This window comes from Aphelocoma coerulescens, chromosome 3, assembly GCF_041296385.1.
Source record: "Aphelocoma coerulescens isolate FSJ_1873_10779 chromosome 3, UR_Acoe_1.0, whole genome shotgun sequence".
NCBI classification, from domain to species: Eukaryota; Metazoa; Chordata; class Aves; order Passeriformes; family Corvidae; genus Aphelocoma; species Aphelocoma coerulescens.
Genome location: NC_091016.1, coordinates 52,867,213 through 52,882,359, shown reverse-complemented (window position 1 = coordinate 52,882,359; position 15,147 = coordinate 52,867,213). Strand labels below are relative to the sequence as shown.

The 15,147-nt window shown below is 47.9% G+C and overlaps 1 long non-coding RNA gene across 1 annotated transcript; it reads right to left on the bottom strand.

Annotated features, from left to right (window-relative positions):
- Nucleotides 1–11,767: 11,767 nt before the first annotated feature.
- On the bottom strand, nucleotides 11,768–14,786 carry LOC138107235 (uncharacterized). The gene is made up of 3 exons (XR_011149337.1): nucleotides 14,697–14,786; nucleotides 13,944–14,162; nucleotides 11,768–12,256 (listed from the first exon to the last, which is right to left on the bottom strand). It is a non-coding gene; the product is annotated as an uncharacterized lncRNA (long non-coding RNA).
- Between the last annotated feature and the right edge of the window lie 361 nt (nucleotides 14,787–15,147).

The following is a 15,147-nucleotide window of genomic DNA, read 5'->3' as shown; positions in this document are numbered from 1 at the left end:
ACACAGACAGAATTACTTTAATTATTTATAAGAAATCGTTCCCTTATAAATAGGTTTTTCAGTTAAAAGTATTGCTAGCATTACCTTGTTACTTATCCATAATTAATTAAATCATTGCAAATTTCTGTGTTATTATCATTTCCATAAACTATAAATAATTCAGAAGAAAGGTGGGTTCTTTCAGGGTAGTTTGTATGTTCGGATAAGGCAGAAGAGCAATCTGGACCTGAGCAGAGCAAAGTTGCTCCATCCTCGACTTTTTCACAACTACATCTTCAGAAAAACTGGGAAGGAAAGGGACAGGGGGTGGCCAATGAGTGAAATACAATGCTGGGTCCTGTCCTCAGCATTGCAGGGCTTTTGTCTCCATGCTGGGCATGTCCTGGCTGCTTTTCAGAATAATCAGAAGGAAGTGCAGAATTGATGGAGTGAAGGACTTTATCCACTGGTCTGCCTTTGCTCCACAGCATTTGTTTCCCTTCAAGTAAAGGCAAAAGTGTTTTTGTTGTCACTGCAAGTTTAATTTGCCTTTTGAAAAACAAGCAAGAAATGGTGTTGAAAAATTCACACTTAAACTAACTTTAGAAATGTTTTTCAAGTTAATTTACCCGGGAAATGCAATCCTTGTTCATGAATAACAAGATGAAAACTTCCAAGCAGAATCTCACTAGTATTTTAAGACTTTGCTCATTGGTACTGGCATCTCACTGTTTTATAATAATTATGCAGGGCTGAGAGAATTTCTTGAAGCCATTTCTTACTGTTGCTGTCTCCTTAGCAGTGTCCTAATGGGAAAGGGTTTTGTGAGTCCTGGGATGCAAACCATGTCAGGATCAGGGGTAGGGGTGGCTGGACTCCAGTACTGAGGTGTGCTCTGTTACCCTCAAGCCCACTGAAGAGCTGGTGAAGGCAGGAACTGGGGCAAGCATAACTGGGTCAGGCATACGGAAGTTATGATAGAGTCAGAATTGCTTCAAAGTTAAGGAAAAGAATAAGCTGGGGAAGTGATCTGAAGTAGTGAGCTTCATTTGAATCACTGGATATGCTCTCCAAGAGGTTTTTTGTCTGCTGGCATGTCTGTGCTGCATGTGTGCGTTGGCATCTCAGGAAACCACGGGGAAATCACCTGGGAGTAAGGCTGACCACCATGTCATAGCTGGCTGGAGTGGAGCTGTGCTGGATGAAGGAGTCCTGTGGTTGGCCTTAAACTCATTTCCCTACTGGGGGGAGGTGAGGAAGCACCAAGTGGCTGTGCAGGGCCAAGGCAGTGCATTTTGGCATGCACCGGGCAGGGGAGAATTGCAAGGGGGTAGCACCATCAGGAGGCACCACGAGGTGCCTGGAAAAGAGAGAGGAGAGCTGAGTAATGTCCTGCATACAGAGAGGTGAGCGGCATCCCTGCACCCACAGCAGCACAGGCTCCTGCCAGGCCTCCCTTCCTCCATCACTCAAAGTTAATGGAGGAAAAAATGGAGCTGATGACCTGAGAGGAAAGAGCACATGGATTGGAACCTGTCATACACCCTGTGTTGTAGGAGGTGGTTCTGGTGCCCCTGCATTAGTTTGGCCACAGGATACATGCAGCTGTATGCCACACACCTGGCACGCAGCTGTCTGACTTTCCTTTGGCTGTCCCCCCAGCACACAGGTTTCTTACAGATACATATTTAATGGAGCTACCCGTGGTTATTGCCAGGAGAAGGAGGCTTTTCGGATGTGATCCTCTGCAGCAGGCAGTTGGATGCTGGTGACAGCTCCTCTTCTATGCCCTTCCCGGTGCTCAGCCAGAGCTGGGTTCACTCTCCATTCCCAGAGCACTATGAAACGTAGCCACGCCATGGGACAGCTGGTCCCTCTTCAACACCTGCAGGATAAGCAGCAGCTCACCAGGCCGCACACTGGTCTTCTTTCCCCCAAGCTGGAGTTGCTGTACCTGTACAGCAGCACAGCAGAGATGGGGATGTGGCCTTGGTGAGTTAAGAAGAGCTCTGTTCAGAAGTGCAGAAGGAAGCAGGGGGCCTCCTGATGAAAGAGCACGGTCTGGTTTCTTCGTCTGGCAGACGGCAACAAAACGATGTTGTTCTTGTTCTGGAGAGTTCCCCAACCATGTAGAGAGTGGCACAGGGGAAGGAGCTGCAACATGATGCCTCTCCAACTGAGTGCAGCCTGGAGAGTAAAGCTTATAGTAGCAGCTGGGGCCATTAACTCTCTAATCTCCCCCTTTGCATTACAACGGAGTCTCTGAGCTTTGTGTTACACCACTTGCCTGTGGCAGTATCCCGAAGAGATGAGACTCCACTGAGATTAAAAAAAAGGAAATTATTTGTTTGAAAATTAGTGGTTCAGACATACGGAATTTTGTGCAGAAGCACATCACTGCCCACTGCAATGGGCACAGGAGACCTGCTGTGAAACCCAGCGCTCCTATGGACACGGCATGCTGGGGCTGCTGCCTTCTCCCTGCTCCAGCTTACCCTGGGGGAGGCAAACTCTGCCTCTTACTTTCTGGTATAGCCATGACCTGTGCTGGATCAGGCTTTTTTGGCTGCTGGGTGCTATCAAGTTGTCCAGATAGCTGCTTGCTGCCACGGGGCTGCCTTGTAGTGAGGCAGAGACTGCAGACCCAGGGGCAGGGGGTTTGCCCTGCTGCAGTGCCCCAGCTCACAGGGCAGCTGGTGGGCGGCCAGAGCTGCAGTCAGCTCTGATCCTTCGCTCTTTTTTCTTTGCTACAAAAAGGGATGCTCTTCATCTTGCAGGCAAGGTGCCTGCTGGTGTGTGCGGCCCTGTTTCCCACATGTCCTCTTTTCAGCTCAAAAGGGTTTAGTTGCTGCCTTGTGATGTCCCAGCATTGCCACAACCCCATGCATGGCCCATGAGCCAGCCACAATTGTCCCAGCCTGAGCAAACCTCCAAAGGTGGGACTTACCCACCCTCCTCGTTGTGCTTATGCTACTGCTCATGGAACTGGCAGGTCAGAGGCAGCCTGGTGCAGTGGAGAACTGTGTGTGTGTGCATGAGCAGTGGCACAAGGGAAGTGATGCCAAAGTGAGGCCAGACAGGGAAAAACTGCCAGTCTAAGCAGCAGTGTGAGGTAGGGATGGTTTCAGCAAAACCTCCCTGGGCTTCTTCTTCCATCACCATCCCATCATCACAGAGAATCTGTTGCAGAGGTGTGGACTCAGCACGTCCCTTTCCTGCTGGAGTTCAGAGGGGGTCCCCAGCAGAGACAGCTTGCTTTCCCTTTGCCCTCCTTTTGTGTGATCTTCCATCCCATTTTTTTGCCTTTTAAAGCAGATGGGAAAAACTGGGTTTAGAGGTCAATAACCCAGCTATGTCCATACAGAGGCTGGTCAGTGAGGGGGGTGGAAATGGTCTCTCCCCCAGCCCTAGGGAGCCCCAGTTCCCCTCCGGGAACGGCATCGCAGGCAGGAATAAGCAAACGAGAAGAAATTGCCCTGACTTAGCAGGAGGTCATGCAGAAAGATCCATGCTGGCAGACGAGACAGTGTGCTAAAGATAACTGTTTGACAAACTATATTTACTCTCCCTTTCTGGGAGGACTTACAGGGGATTTGGAGCATTGTGCTAATATAAGCCATCCAGTGCCTGCGGTGGAGGAAGCGCTTACTCCGGGCTTCTTTGCGCTTGTGTCTTTACAAGCCTTGGGAGGGGACACTGCTGAAAATAGCCTTGTCTCCTAATTGTATTCTTGGGAATGCTAATCAGCAGGCTTGTTCTTCCCACCAGCAGCAACTGGGCAGCAAAACTGTGTGATCAAATGCAGCTGCTTCCTTCCCCACTACCACCATTTCTCTTGCCAGCAGCACTAGTTGTCCCTGCCCATGTTCCTTGCTAACCGGCACGGAAGGTGACCCATTTTGGAGGCTCAGAGCCAGGGAAAAGCCCATTGTCCATGTTTTCTGGGTGTTCTGGGAAACCTCCGGACTGTAGCTGGCTGTCTGCCTCCCAGATCTCCCCACTTAAACAAAGGCAATGGGGGGTAGTGCCGGACAAAGGGACAAAAGAGAGAATCCTTCTAAACAGTCATGACTTTTCAGCTGATACTCAGTAAGCTTTCCATCACACAGGAAAAGAGGCACTTGAGATTTTGAGTATGCAGTAACCATGACAAATACAGAAGTACAAAAACAGCTCTAGGCAGCTAGAAAGAACAATACCGAACAAACAAATTAGCCATCTGTACCATCTCCAGCTCCTGAAAGTAAACATAAACACAGACCCACACTGAAAAGGACTGTACTAATAATAAACCAATTAGGTCCATCAGCCCCTGGAGGCAGCAGGGGGTGAGGGGCAGGTACCATAGGAGCAGCTTTCTCCCTGCCTCCCTTCCGGTTGGGTTTCTGGGCACACGAAAAACTCTTCTAAGGGTTGGGGAGTGAAATCAGATCACCAGGGTGCTCCCACTGTGAGTGACAGCGGGAGTGACACCATGGAAAATCTTCATCCTGGGGGGAGGGGAAGAGAATGTCCAGCATTCATATTTCAGAGACTTCCTTTCCCAAGCCCCAGCCAGTGAGGGTCTTGTGATCCTTCCTTTCTCTTCTTCAGGCGCAGCAGGGTGTTGGGAAGTTTATAAATACAAGCAACTGTTTGCTCTAATCCAGCTCTGACCATAGGGATAAGTGGTGCACCAGGCTCCTCTTTCCTTACTCCCAATTTATCCCTGATTGACTTGCCCAACCTGTGGCCACCATTCATAATACTCAGCTTTCTTTGTTTCTTATTGATGTCTCCTTATATGCCAAACACCCACAGAGAGTTGCCTTAAAAAAAAAATCATCCTCTTGAGATGCAGAGGCACCAGAGTGGTGCAGGGTGGGTGGGGGCAGCAGTGCAGCCCTTTTGGGAGCTTTATTCCTCTCCGTTCTTCACGGTGGGTGTGTTATTCCAGAGAAAAGTGAAGAGTAACGGGATTTGGTAATAAACTGCCTCTGTATTGTGGGAGCCTGAACTCCTCCACAGTTCGAAGACCAAGACATTTGCTCTGTAAAGCGTATCTGTCATGTTGCCAAGAAAGGGTGCCAGACCCTCAGTGCTGCAAACCAGAGCTGTGCTCCTCACAGCCACCTCAGAGGTCAGTGTGCAGTGCTGCATCTCACCAGCTGGGAAAGGACAGTGATAGGACATGTCTCCATGGACACTTCTCATGGGTCTGCTGATTGCCTTTTGAGTCCCCTAGGCTGTCCCCAGCTCCTGTGACAGGTGCAAGGGCTGTGTGTGAACTGCTTTGCTCACCTCAGGGGGAATGAAGATGAGAAGCTATGTGAGGCATGCTTGCAAAGTCACATTGCCATCTCATTGCTGGTGAACTCTGCAGGCACGAAGGAATTTGCTGTTACTGTAAAGTTCTTCACTAGCTGTGCTTAATCACATCTCTTTGGGGAGGGCACAAGTGAGTGAAACTTGAGTTGGGGGCACAGATTAGGAGAGCAATGCAGACTGGAGGAGAAAACAAACACACCCATGAAAGGGTGGCCTAAAATCTGTCACTGTCAGAGAAAGAGCAACAGCCGCATCTGTCTAATAGCACATACCGTTGGGGTAGGAACTCTTTACTGGTGCATGACCTTCAAGTCATTGCCAGGAATAGATTGTGGCTCAGATTTCAACCCTAAGTAAAGCATCATCTCCTGTCATGATTTGGACGCTGAGGCATTTCAGTTTCCAGAAACAAACAAAGCTCACAGGAGGCAGTCCAATGGTCCTGGCTGCTGCAGAGCCCAGCATGGCAGCACCTCCGGAAACAGCCGGGCTCTGCACTTTGGGAATGATTCAGGGCAAACGGACTCGATGGGCTTCATTCCCCCTGCCGTTGCCTTTGTACATTGTGCCTGTGCACTGTCTCGCCCTCACTGAAGCTGGTAATTTCTCCTAGCATGTAAGAAAAAAATCTTTTCAGTTCCTTCAAAGGACTGAGTATTTTAAACAGTGTAATTTGATTGTTGTCCCAGGCTCTTGCCTGTGTCCATACCAGAGCTGTGTTTCTTTCCAAAGATCCTGAAACCCAACAGCTGAAGGGAAGCACAATTTTGGAAGGGAAAAAGGCTTCCCTTCAATTTAGCAGAGATGCTCGATGGGTCCCAGGGGCCAAACAGCCTTCTGTTTTCCATGGCAGCTGTTACCTACAAACCAAATTAATCAAGTCTCCCACTTTGACACCCTCTAACCTGTTTTATCATGGTGGCTGAGAAACATGGAATGCTTTGCACTAAATGGAAACAGCAGTCCAGTGAGTGGAGAGCAGTGTTGGGGTGAGGGGACACAAGCCTCCTTGCAGGTGCCCTGCTAGCCAGGTCGCAGCTACCAGCCTCACCCTGGGCACTGCTCCCCTCCTGCTTTCTGAGATGGCATCGTTGGAAGAAAACAAAGCACATCCTGTTCTGGCAATAAGAGAAGATCCCTGCTCTCAGCAGCACTTAGAAATGGGGTCCTGGCTCCCCTACCTCTGCAAACTAAGGTCTGGATTCACTTCCTCAGACCTAGCAGCCCACAGTGGGCTGCAATGACAAGGTCATGGCCACAAACAGCTTGTGTTCCTCCAGTGGTCTTTACAGGCAGACAGCATGGGCATGAGGCCGAGAGAGGGAAGGGGTGAAAACAACACATGAAGGCCTGTGCCCACTCTGCCTCTCACAGCCCAAAAGTTCCCAAACTAGCCTCAGGAAGAAAATGTTTTGCTAAACATCACCTGAAACGAGAGGTTTCAGTTCAGTGAAAAGCCATGCTGGATACACACCCAGAACCTGGGGAACTAAAATGAGAATCAGGATGAGCTCTGGAGAGCACATGCTGGTGGTGCAGGTGGAGACTACTGCTTTTAACTCCAGTACTTAAACCACTATACCTTCAGGAGTATTTTTTGTGCTTGTTTGAAATGTCACTTCAGCAGCCTCTGAGGAGAATACGTGCCTTTTGTTGGTGGCTGTCCCCACTCACTCTGCCTAGCAAACTCCAAATCGCAGGGGGCACTACCCACCGCAGAGGTAGGATGGCTATACGGCAGCCTTTCAGAAGCAGAGGAGGAGAGAATATTTAGAAGGACTGTTTAACTTTCTAAAGCCTGTCACCATTAGTTGGCTTCACCCAGGTGAGGTGCATACTGCTGCTGTATAGACCCACCATTGCAGCCACTTCACAGAATCACAGAATTGTTGGGGTTGGAAGGGACCTCTGGTCCATCATCCAGTCCAACCCTGCTACCAAGGCAGGGTCACCTGAAGCAGGTGACACAGGAATGCATCCAGGTGGGTTTTGAATGTCTCCAGATAAGGAGATTCCACGAGTTACCAGGGCAGCATCTTCCAGTGCTCTGCCACCCTCAACGTAAAGAAGTTCTCCCTCACGTTGAGGTGGAACTTCCTGTGTTTCAATTTATGGCCATTGCTCCATGCCCTGTCACTGGGCATCACTGAAGAGAGTCTGGCACTATATCCTCTTGAAACTCACCTTTGAGATATGTTTGTGCATTAATGAGCTTCCCTCTCAGCCTCCTCCAGACTAAACAGGCCCAGCTCCCAGAGTCTCTCCTCGTAAGAGACACTCCAGAGCCCAAATCATCTTTGTGACCTCTGCTGGACCTTCTCCAGGAGCTCCTTGTCTTTGTTGTACTTGCCTTGGCTAGTCAGGTGTAGCAAGGGAAGGCATATAGGAAACCATCAGGACAGACTGGAGAGGTTTTGCATTCACTGTGCACCACTATAAATGAGCACGAAGTGTGTGGCAGAAGTCCACCACGCCTCACAAAAGCCCAGCCCAGCTGGGTGTAAGCATGCTTCTTCCAAGTTGCTAAGAGAAAGCTGGGCAAGAAAAGCCTAGTTGTGCCCTGTCACCCTGTCATTTTCCAGCACTGGAAGTGGTAGTGGGCAAGGATGCTGTTATCTGCAGCCCTATGTCTCCTGCTGGCATTACAATGTTTAGCAAATCCTGGGATCTAGTTTTCTTCCAGCAGGTAACGGATGACCATGTAGGTGAAATCCAGCATAAATGGAGCTGGGAAGGAGATGTTTTGTACAAGGAGCCTGTGGCTGGCAGGAGATACAGTGACACTTAAAGTCTGTAAGGATGTTGTGAAAGCTGACAGAGCACCAGCCTGGTACAGCTAAAGGAAAGTAAGGCCTTCGTAGGTTTAGGTCTAACATCCTACACAGACACACTAATGACTGTGGTGCTTTTTTTCCTTCTGAAAATATTGCATAGGATTGCTTGATTCCCAGTGAATTGGCAGAGAGCAGGGGAGGATTTTTTTTGGCCCTTATTTTTGGGGAGCGGTGTTTATTTTAGAAGCCAACAGCACTTCTCTGTAGTACTGTAAAAAAACCGAAAAAACTGATGCACTTGAAATTGCCTGAGCTACTGGAGCAGAAAACCTAATGCTGCTCCTAATGCTGCAAGGGAGCCTGCTCCTGGGCATTTTTGGAGCCTGAAACCCACAGCAGCCCCACACTGTAAGTGGCCAGAAGGAGCTTTTGTGTGCACGGTAACTGTCAGACAGACAGGGTTCAATTTATTACCACACCCAACAGGTATGACAGATGCCCTGCAAACCCATGAGATAATTCCTGATGGTTAATGCTCTCCCCTAATTCCTGCCCAGTCACAGTCCATATCTGTACATTTGGATGAAGAGGCTCTGTGTATTCAGGATTTTCAAACCTTGTATCTCCTGCATTCATGCCTTCTAAGAGATCCTCTCTTACAGCAATACATATAAATAGGGCAGATTTGTCCCCTCCTCGGGTCTGCTTTCTTCAGGATAAAAGAAGTGCAATCAGGAGTACTGAGAGGGTTTCTGCAGCATGGCAAGGAAAATTCTTCAGTTTACAGATCATTACAAAGCTTCTGAAAATTAAACTATTTTTCATATGTAATGAACTGTGCATGTCCTGTGCAGCAATAAAAATATCAAAAGTAGTACTAAGAGCTAATGTGAGCCATAAATACTAACTTGTATTTGTAATATTTTCATAGGGCCATTATAACTAAAATATAAATGGAGTTTTTATTTTAAACATTTAATATTAATCAAATGGTTATGAAAGTACATAACAAACAACTGTGACATACTCATGGCCTAAATAATAAAAATTAAATGGGTGATGAATTCTTGTGAAAATTTAATTTGCAAAAGAAAGAACATTGCATTAATAAGACATAATTATATCATCAAATATTTACCATTATTTGCTGGAATCCATTTCAATTTTATTTTACACAATAAAACAGTGGCTACATAAAGCAGCAGGCTGGGCCCCATCCAAACACTTTTTGTCCCCCCAGGTCGAGCAGGCAATATGCTTTTAACTCAGGTTTTGCTGCTTTGTTTCACTGCTTTCCTCTAACAGCTCCAAATGCTTTGTTTAGAATCCTGACATCTCTTTTGTTACTCACTCCACACCAGTAAATTATTTCAACCCACATCTCTATAGAGAATAAATAAAGTGGTTCCAAATTCCTTTGCAGACCTGGATCAGTGGGTGAACAACACTGGCTGTCTGCTGGGTGCTGTCACACAGCAGCCACCCTCACTTCTTCGAGGAACCCTGGTGTTCCCCACCACAGAAGCAGTGAGAGGACAAAATCAAGCTGAGACTGTCAAGCTGATGTCCCCTTCCAGCCAGCAGCTCGACTGAGGCTGCTGTCAGGGGTGTGTTTAGCAGAGGGTGACACCCTCTGCCATACTGCTGGCCGTACCCCTGCACTCTGTGTTTTATTTCTAGCCATGTGCTATAGTGTATTTCCTGCCTACAGGTCTGCTGGCTGAAAGGATTAGGACCTTTCCTAAGATGCTCCTGCAGAGGTATAGGATCCTGATGGGATTCCCATGCAAACAAGGCATGCCCTGAGCATCTGTCAGAATGTGAAGAAAGGACAGCCGAGGTTGGAGCACCGTCCTTTTGAACCAAAGCTCTACGTTCCAGGATGGTTGTTTTTCTATCAGGTTTTGCAAGGCACAGTTGCTGCCACCCAGTTTTGTGTTGCACTTGTTTTAGACAGCCTTTGCTCAGCTCAGAGGGTTCTTTGGGGTTTTTTAGGTTAATTTGGAAACTTCACTGATTATACAGCTGCCAGCATAATTTACACCTCTGAGGATTGGATTGATTAGAGAATCAGTGTGAATGATTTATTTTATTCATTGAAGGCAGGGCTATGAGTGTGCTGCAACCTGCGACTGAACTGATATTTCCTTTAATTGTTCAGCTGGGTCCCTGGCAAGCATGAGCTGAAGCTGCACAAACTCGCTCAGTAAACATTTCTAGTAGCCCGACCTTCAGCAGTCCTGCTGAGCCAAACCAATCCCCTCTTGTCTTCTAGCTACAAGCTAGAAGCTTCAAGCTTCAACACCGCCGTGGGTGCGCACTGCACATGGGAACAGCTTTTGAATTTGGATGGAGGCAAGTTTAAGTCAGACATGAGGGCCTAATGCCTGATGCTGGCAGCAACAAGAGGCTGAGCATGGGACAATGTGCATTATCCCCTGTTTTCAGGGTCCTGCTGTTATCCAGGTGCCACCCAGGTGGTAAGCCTATGTCTTTTCTGTCTCGTGGGCAAGAGTGCTCACTGCCCTGGTAGCTGGAGAGATTGAAGGCAAGGGAGAGCAGCAAGCAAGAAGACAGTGCTGGATGGTGCTGCTATTATTTATATTGTTAATAAGGAGCATAATGGAATAGAAAGCACACTTTAAAATATGTGAGTTCCTCCAGGTGGGGAGGCACAATTTGCAAGCACTTTGGAGGGCTGGAAGTCAAAGTAGTCTTGGCAAATGGGAGTACAGTGTGAGATCAATAAACCGAAATTCAATACAGGGCAGTGCTCAGCACACATTTAGAAGGAGGACTCAAACACATAATGATGCTGTGGGGAAGCGCCAGGCTGGCAGCAGCAGCAGAGCAGGGTGGGTCTGGGTGAATGGGAAGGCAGAAGATGGAGGTCTGGAATGGGGAAGGGGCCAAGCAGGAGGTACCAGAGGTCATGCCAGATGTGAGTCTGGGGAAATCACCATTTCTCCCCCATCAGGACTTAGGCAGGCAGGGAACAGCATCCCACTGATCCAGGGGTGATGCAAGTGGGCATGGAACAGAGAGGGGCATGGTGGTTGGCTGGAAGGCCTGGTTTACAGGGAGAGATTAAAAGAATTTGTTCGAGGTGGAGGACTAGAGGATGAGGCCAGATGTGGTAGCATGTCAAATATCTAAGTCATTAGACCAACTAGTCTTCAGGTAGGCAGAGAAGTTGAGCTCTTTCTCAGTCAGAGTGAGCTGGGTTACACCTAGAGAAAAACATGCTGTAACCAGCAAGTGAGGTGAGCCCTGGCTGAGGGCTGTTGCTGTCCCCAAAGATATTTTAAAAAGGTTAAGCACATATCAGTCAGGGATATCAGCTAGAAAAGGAGGGAAGGGGAGGGGAAGGGGGGCTGGATGGTCTCTTGAGCCATACATGTCCACGACTGCAGTGATTCAGATTGGGACAGTGCCCAAAATGTGTCTGGTGAATTCCACACGTGCCCAGAGTGACTCCTTATGTTGTCCTAAAATGGTCCTTGATTTTAGCAGAGAGGTCATACCTCCCATAAAATGTGATATTTAGAGCAGCAACAGCACTTGTATCCCCAAAGGCATGGGCCAGATTTTTCATATTTGAAATTATTTTCTGCAACCCTACATCAAGCCTGGCTGAATTTTACACTCATTCAGATCAAAGTTTCTCTACTGGCATGACTACAATGCTGGCAGTGCCAAAGCTAACATATAAGACAAATTAAATGATAAGTCACATGAAATATTGTTTCATCTATATCCAACACTAATACTGTAAAATGTAGGACCGTAACCTCCTTCCTTAAAAATAAAATGAGAAGTGCCAAAAAAGAGGTGCCAGGAAGAAAGCAGAAGCAATTCAGCATTGTGCTGGGCATTAGCTTAACTAGGAAATGGGGGTGAGGTTAAGGAGAGATAAGCTGATGTGCAGAATAATTCAAGTTAGCCAGTGATATAATAAAAAAGGGCTGCTGTTTCAGGCATGGTCTGGTTAATCATCATGAGGATTAGGTACAACAGACTCAGGGATGTTGGAGCAAGAAGACTGCATTTAGACCAGGAAAGAAAATGTTTTCGGGTGTTGTTATTTCAGGCTCAGCTAAATTCACTCACCTTTTCTACCCTTCTTCGTAAATGTGCCCTATGGGACCTTCAGCAGCCTGAGCTGTGCTGTGTTGGGTAACCTTCGTCTTCTCCCCCTAGAAGATGGATCAAAAGTAGCACACATATGTCAGTACATTTCCCTATTTACTGTATATTTAAAGACTCAGATCGTCTGGTAGGAAAGATAGCTCAAACAGAGGGAAGAGTGCACATCGTGATTGCACGGCGAAAAAACCCAAACCAGAACGAAAATCAGGTTTTGCCACCAGTTTTCCTTGCTGTAAGCCCCCTCTGCCTGCCGCTAGGCGGTAACTCCCTGGCTCGCTCGTGTTTCTTGTCGTCCACCATGGCCCCTGTGCTATTTCTTGCTCTGTTTCCCCAGTTGGCTGGCTTGTGCACCAGTGCCTTTTATGGCAGGGCAGGCGAGGCCACTGCTTCAGCTGTGCCCCCAGCCTCTCGCCACTGCCCCCAGCCCGCCCGTGCTCCTGGGACAGGCGGTGGGGCACAGGGAGGGTATATTTAGCTCACCAAGGAGGAGGGCTACAGCATGACATCAGCCTGGCTTGCTCCTCACAGCCAGGCCACACTCCACCGCCTGCCCTACACCCTTGGCATCAGTGCCTGGCGCCGCCCCGGTCACCCGCTCCTGCTCTGGCCTGCTGACGCAGGGCCCGGCCAGCCTGCGAAAACAAATGGCTGAGTGCCCACGTGCTCCGCTGTGCACAGGGCAAAAGCCAGGGCAGGCCCTGTCACTCACCCGCCGCTGCTTTGGCAGCACCGGTGGGTGCCAGCGCGGGTTGGGAACTGCAGTTCCTGCCCATCTCCAGTGACAGGCCCCTGTGCCCCCAACACATTCTGGCTGAGCGTGGCGTTTATCGATAGTTATTCCAGGGCTGGGAGCGGGCTCAAAGTTCTGCAGACACAAGAAACACACATTCCTCTGGGTTTATCCTTTCAACTTCACTGTGAGCAGCATGACAGGAATAGTGATTCCAGCCTCTCTGCTGTGGTGAGCTCCGGGCACCCACCTCTTGGTGCAAGGCAGATGAGCCCCAGCTTGTTTCAACTCCCCAGGATGGAGGTTTTCCCCTCTGTTTGGCAGCCAGGAGCGATGTCTGACAGCCAGAATTTTTTCCCTGCCTGGAATCAGGGCTTCAGCAGATGTTATGGGTATCTACTGGTCCTTAACTACAAAAGGGGTCTGGCCCTTCCAAAGGAGCTGAATACAGGCAGTGAAATGTATACTTTGTATTTTTGAGATTAATGAGGCTTCATTCACATGTGACACAGATGGCTGGATTTTTGGCAGTGCTGAGCACCTATGACTACCACCACATTCACTCAAAACATGTTGGCACACAGAGCTCTGGAAAATTAGGCCATGTTTCTCCAGTGCAAAAGGCTTGTTGATGTGTGGGATATCAAATGTGTAAAATTATTTTCACTCTGCTTCTTAATAACAATAAAAGGATGAGTCATAATTACTTTCTGAGACTATTAAAATCCTAGACATGATGCTTCTTACACTGTACAGTGAATCTCTACAGCACAATGTATTAAATGCTCTCCTTTATTACAGAATAGTGATGTCTAGTAACTCCCAAGCTCAAGTGTCACTGCAGTATTTATAATTCACATCTGTAATAACATTTTCCCATTTAGCAGTCTGGGGCAGGTGCCACAATGTGTTGTACAGCACGGGTGCAAATAATGAGATAGGGTGATGTCATTGAATAGCATTCCTCCTACGGGATCTAAAAATACTCTCTCTCTCTTTCTCACCTTTCATCATTGCCTGCTTCTTCCCGCCTGATGCTTTTGCACCCGTTTCCATGGTAACAGCTTCTATTGTAGCCCAGACCCTCATGCAGATGTTGTCATTGATCCAACACCTTGCGGCAGCTTTGATGGCGCATTGTCTTCTTGTTTCCCGCTCTCCTGTCTCTGTTCTCCCCCAGAAAGGATGGGTTGGGATGCTTCCTCCTGCTCAAGGCCTTTGATCTGAAGGAGGAGAAGGGAGAAGTTATCGATTCAGCTTTATTACCAATTGTAATCCTTCCTGGAGGGTTTTCTGAGAGCTGAAATAATATGCCATGGAACCAGTTACAGGTTTGCTTGTGTGCTGTTAAAATGGGTGCCTCAACAAAAAAAACCCCAGTAGAGGAGTCAAGAATGATTAGCATTGGGAGACCATAATTAAAACTTCTCCCTGACAGGGCATGGAAAACTGCTTCACTGGGGAATGCTGCTGCTTTACTGCCTGCACAGTCTGATCAGAGGCTTTTTTTTTTTTTTTTGGCCACTTTCTTTCTTCTGCTTTTTTTCCCCTGCTAAGCGCCTAGGGAAGTTTCCACATTTTGGCTGTGTTCATTGTTCAGGCTCTCCCCACCCAGGCTTGTCACTCCAGCTTGGCTTCAAGGGAAAGAGAGGGAGGCAGCAGAGCTGTGCTAGAAAAGCTGCACCATGGATTAATGCTGAAATGAAATGTAGCTGTAAGGAAAAAAAGCAGAGAACAAGGAAATTCTGCTTAATCACCTATTGTCTGCAGTTGTTTTGCATTCTTCACCTGTCACTCCTTGCTGGCGTCGGACGTTTTTCTCCTGATGATGAGAACCTGACAGACAGATGGTAATGAATGTGTAACTGAAAACCTGGTCTTCTGCATCTGCATTATTTATTCACCTAAAGCAGGAGCTGCTCTATATTTAGTGTATGATGTCAGCGGCTTGTTTGCATCCTTAGAAATTGGCAGGGAGCCACATCTCACATGACATATGAAATCACTGATAAATGCTTCTTTTCACTGAAAGAAAAACAGCTTAATAAATGCGGCTCTTTTCTCCTTTCATCTCTTCCCTCCCCACCACGCTCCCTTCCCCTTCTGGGATTTGTGTCTCTCTGTGGCAGAGCTCAGCAGCATCTGTGAAGTGGAAATGAGCAGGCAGTACTGCAGATCAAAATGAGGCCATGGGTAAGCTCGGGAAGT